The sequence below is a fragment of the Rana temporaria genome, chromosome 2 (genome assembly GCF_905171775.1).
Source record: "Rana temporaria chromosome 2, aRanTem1.1, whole genome shotgun sequence".
NCBI classification, from domain to species: domain Eukaryota; kingdom Metazoa; phylum Chordata; class Amphibia; order Anura; family Ranidae; genus Rana; species Rana temporaria.
Genome location: NC_053490.1, coordinates 412,817,793 through 412,822,792, shown reverse-complemented (window position 1 = coordinate 412,822,792; position 5,000 = coordinate 412,817,793). Strand labels below are relative to the sequence as shown.

At 37.5% G+C, this 5,000-nt stretch overlaps 1 protein-coding gene across 1 annotated transcript in view; it reads right to left on the bottom strand.

Annotated features, from left to right (window-relative positions):
• The window catches only part of LOC120928328 (golgin subfamily A member 6-like protein 22), a gene marked incomplete at its 3' end in the record, with an annotated part of 148,384 nt that overhangs the window by 7,881 nt on the left and 135,503 nt on the right, over window positions 1-5,000 (bottom strand). The gene's annotated exons all lie outside the window — the stretch shown is intronic.

Below are 5,000 nucleotides of genomic sequence, written 5' to 3'. Positions count from 1 at the left end.
TTTCTCTCTCGCTCTTCTCTTTCTTTCTCTCTCTCTCTTCCTCTTTCTCTCTTCTCTTTCTTTCTTTCTTCTCTTTCTTTCTCTCTCTCTATTGTCTTTCTCTCTCTCTATTGTCTTTCTCTCTCTCTCTTCTCTTTCTCTCTCTCTCTTTTTTTTCTTTTTCTCTCTCTTTTCTTTCTTTCTCTTTTCTCTTTCTCTCTCTCTCTTCTCTTTCTTTCTCTCTCTTCTCTCTCTTCTCTCTCTTTCTCTCTCTCTCTTCTCTTTCTCTCTCTCTTCTCTTTCGCTCTCTCTCTTCTCTTTCGCTCTCTCTCTTCTCTTTCGCTCTCTCTCTTCTCTTTCGCTCTCTCTCTTCTCTTTTCTTCTCTTTCTCTCTCTCTCTCTTCTCTTTCTCTCTCTCTTCCTCTCTCTTCTCTTTCTTTCTTTCTCTCTCTCTTCTCTTTTCTTCTCTTTCTCTCTCTCTCTCTCTTCTCTTTCTTTCTCTCTCTCTCTTCTCTTTCTCTCTCTCTCTTCTCTTTCTTTCTCTCTTCTCTTTCTCTCTCGCTCTCTTCTCTTTCTTTCTTTCTTCTCTTTCTTTCTCTCTCTTGTCTTTCTCTCTCTCTCTCTCTCTCTCTTGTCTTTCTCTCTCTTCTCTTTCTCTCTCTCTCTTCTCTTTCTCGCTCTCTTCTCTTTCTCTCTTCTCTTTCTTTCTTCTCTTTCTCTTGTCTTTCTCTCTCTCTCTTGTCTTTCTCTCTCTCTCTTGTCTTTCTCTCTCTCTCTCTCTTCCTCTCTCTTCTCTTTTCTTCTTTCTCTCTCTCTTCTCTTTCTCTCTCTCTTCTCTTTCGCTCTCTCTCTTCTCTTTCTCTCTCTCTCTTCTCTTTCGCTCTCTCTTTTCTCTTTCTCTCTCTCTCTCTTCTCTTTCTTTCTCTCTCTCTCTTCTCTTTCTCTCTCTCTCTCTTCTCTTTCTCTCTCTCTCTCTTCTCTTTCTCTCTCTCTCTTCTCTTTCTCTCTCTCTCTCTCTTCTCTTTCTTTCTTCTTCTCTTTCTTTCTCTCTCTCTCTCTCTTGTCTTTCTCTCTCTCTCTCTTGTCTTTCTTTCTCTCTCTTGTCTTTCTCTCTCTCTCTTCTCTTTCTCTCTCTCTCTCTTCTCTCTCTCGCTCTCTTCTCTTTCTCTCTCTCTTTTCTTTCTTCTCTTTCTCTTGTCTTTCTCTCTCTCTCTTCTCTCTCTCTCTTGTCTTTCTCTCTCTCTCTTCTCTCTCTCTCTTCTCTTTCGCTCTCTCTCTTCTCTTTCGCTCTCTCTCTTCTCTTTCGCTCTCTCTCTTCTCTTTCGCTCTCTCTCTTCTCTTTCGCTCTCTTCTCTTCTCTTTCGCTCTCTTCTCTTTCTTTCTTTCTTTCTTTCTCTTCTCTTTCTTTCTCTCTCTCTCTCTTCTCTTTTCTTCTCTTTCTCTCTCTCTCTCTTCTCTTACTTTCTCTCTCTCTTCTCTTTCTCTCTCTCTCTCTTCTCTTTCTCTCTCTCTCTTCTCTTTCTTTCTCTCTCTTCTCTTTCTTTCTCTCTCTCTCTTGTCTTTCTCTCTCTCTCTTGTCTTTCTCTCTCTCTCTTGTCTTTCTCTCTCTTCTCTTTCTCTCTCTCTCTTCTCTCTCTCTTCTCTCTCTCTCTTCTCTTTTTCTCTCGACAATTGTTTACCATATTACCAAAAACAAGAATATTTTAATTAATATGTGTTTTATATTTGTTTGTCAAAAATAAGCATATGTGTTTTTGTTTTTTGTTTCATTCTTTCTCTCCTCTCTCTCTTTCTCTCTCTTTTTTTTCTCCTCTCTCTTATCTTTCTCTCTCCTATCTTTCTCTCTTTTTCTCTCCTATTTCCCTCTCCTCATTTTCTCTCTCCTCTCTCTCCCTCTCTTTTTCTCTCCTCTCTTTCTCTCTTTTTCTTCCTCTCTCTATCTTTTTCAATTTCTTTTTTTATTGTGTTAAATATTTATGATCAAACTATTGTAAATTTATTGTATTTTTTGTATGTTTTACTTTCCCAATAAAGATTACTTTAAATATATTTTTTATGCATTTTTCTTTTTAAAAATTAAATGGAGGGTGAGGGTGGAGGGTTGAGTGGGAGGGAGGAAGAGCGGAGAGGCGATATAGAGGGTAAAAGGGGATGTTGGAGAGGGGAGAGGGTATATAGATGGGTGTGAGAGTGATTATAGATGGGAGGGGGATAAGGTAGTCATTTGGGCCGGAGAGTGGGAGGAATGTTGAGAAAGAGGTGAGTAGAGGAAATGGGGAAAAGAAGATAGACATGTTCAATTCTCCAATAGTATTTGATTATAATTTTTTAACATGAATTATTATGTATCCAGTAGATATGCCTGTATGCTTTGGAAGATATTGCCCAAACATGACCGGAAAAGATGTTAAAGGAAATAAAATCAGTTATTTCACATTTCCAAAGGAAGATTGTCGCATACAACTTTGGTTCAAAATGCAGGGATGGAGCCAGGAATGGTTGAGGAGTATATACCCATAATCAAAAACGACTTGCACTCTGAAACTATCGATTATGTTCTGCACACTTTGAAGCACAAGCAATTAAATGCGTGGGACACAAAGAAGACTCAGCCCGGAAGCGGTACCTACCATCTTTACCGATGTTGCTACACCCAGACATAACGGAAAGAAGTGGTTGAACAGACTAAAAAAATTATGGACAAGAGAAGGAATGAGTGGCATTACCGATACAACTGGGTTGGGAACAGCAAGTTGTTCATGTAATTGTCACATTTCTGGTCAAATTACAACATGTTGTCCAAATGGAAGGTCAGCACGCAAACTACCCCAAAATTCTGCCGATTTTTATTCCCTCTGAACCATGTTGTTTCAAGATGCCAGCCCATGAGCCGTGAGTTTGGATCACGCCTACTTTAGTAAAGAGGAATGTCCCATGTCACCAACAGTAATGTCTACACCGGTTAGTCATGCAATGTTCCCTGCAGTGCAACCACTGATTGATATTTCTCCCTCAACGTCAATCGCTTCTCCCCCTTCAAAAAGACCGAGAAGAACAAAGTCAATTTTACACACATATCTAGAATCACCAGAAATTATGAGTAAAAGAAGATTGAATTATGAGGATGATCCGAGCTTTCACGAATCTGATTGTGAAACTCCACTGAAAAATGATGAAAGTTTTTGTGAGAGTATAGATGAAATTGAAATTGAAATTGAACAAACAATACCACTTCCCCAACGTTTGGTCAAAGAAAAAAAGTTTATTGTTTTTGAAAGTTGTTTAGACGAACTCTCTACTCTATTGTTTGCCCTGAGGATGGTTGCATATGCAAAATTAAACATTTGGAAAAACAAACCATCGGTACCATGCTATCAGTGTTCTCCACCTGTACCGACAATCATCATTTAAAGCTTTGGGATAGTCAGCCAAAAATTAAAAATTACTGTGCAGGTAATATATTGATGGAGGTGCCATCACTGTCTCCGGAGGTAGCTATGCCAAAGTCCGTGAAATGTTTGATCTTTGCGGCATAGCTATCTTCGGTTTAAAACGGCTTACTATCGCTCTCAAAATACCTTTATCTTCAAAGCCATTGATGTCAGCTGGGAAGAAAACAAAGAGGATGTTACTATTGAGATAGATAACAGACCGCTCTACCTAATTGGTGATGGGCAATGTGACAGCCCAGCTTCTCCGCCAAGTACTGTACTTACACGTTCATGGAGAAAGATTCTAAAAAAGTTGTTGACTTGAGTTGGTGCAGGTGACGCAAACAACTTCTTCAGTTGCGATGGAGAAGTTGGGTTTTAAAACATGTTTAGATCGCATATTGGAAACTGATTGGATATTCAATTTGTGGGAACGGATAGGCACACTGGAATTCGAAATTACTTAGAACCGATGAAAAATATAAAAACATTTGTCACCAATTCGACTTATGGCATTATGTAAAAAGTTTCCGTAAAAAATTGAATTTAATTGCAAGAAAAAAGGTCAATGAAGAGATAGTGCCATGGATTAAATCCATTCAGAATCATTTGTACTACTGTAGTAGTCATTGTAACGGAAATGAACAGGTTTTCAAAACCGTTTGGCAATCAATACTACATCATGTACTGGATGAGCATGAATGGGAAATCGATAATGTAAAGTACAAATGCTTACATCATCCTATCAGTGTGGAAGACCATCCTATTACCTGGTTAAACCGAAATTCACCTGCATACACAGCATTGTCAACAATTGTTCTCGATGGCCAACTGGAGAAGGACCGAAAACATCTAACTTTTTTCTGTCAGACCGGATTCTAGAGACATACCACAGTATGATTCTCAAATTTCGGCCAAAAAGATTACACTACAAATTTGATTCTATGGAAGCAAGAACAAAATTGGCAGCTTTATGCCACAATCACAATGTGATGCGGAAACCCGCTCTGACAAAAAAAAAGGATGAAAGCGGTCAAGATGTTTTTGTAGAAAGGAAAAATGTTGAATTTCCAAAAGGTCGAAAACAGTGGATCGTGCGTAACGTCTACGAAAGATGGACAACAGCTATGCTTTCAAAGTGATGGAGGACATGATAAGGATTGTCGATGGAACCATAACAAGTGCCTGGTTACCCAAAAATCCAATATGCCTAAAAACATTGCGCCAATTGAGATGCCAGAAAAAAGTCTTCTTGTCAAAGAACACATGACAAGATTTCTGAAAAGAAAGCAATAAAAAATTTTTTTTTACAACCGAACTAAAGAAAACATAGGTGACCATTGTTATTTTTTTTAACCTACTATTTATTTCTAAGAGGTTGTGTATTATTGTTATTTTTATATTAATATTTTTAATGTTGTTATTTTTTTTTTTTTATTAAATAAAAGTTGTTCCATGCAAAATACTGTTTTGATCTTTTCTATTTATCTTACGTAAGATGTTAAATAACTGATGACAAATATAAAAAACATTACTAAAAATTTCATACATTAAAAAAAACAAAAAAAATATTATTAAACCCAAAAAAAT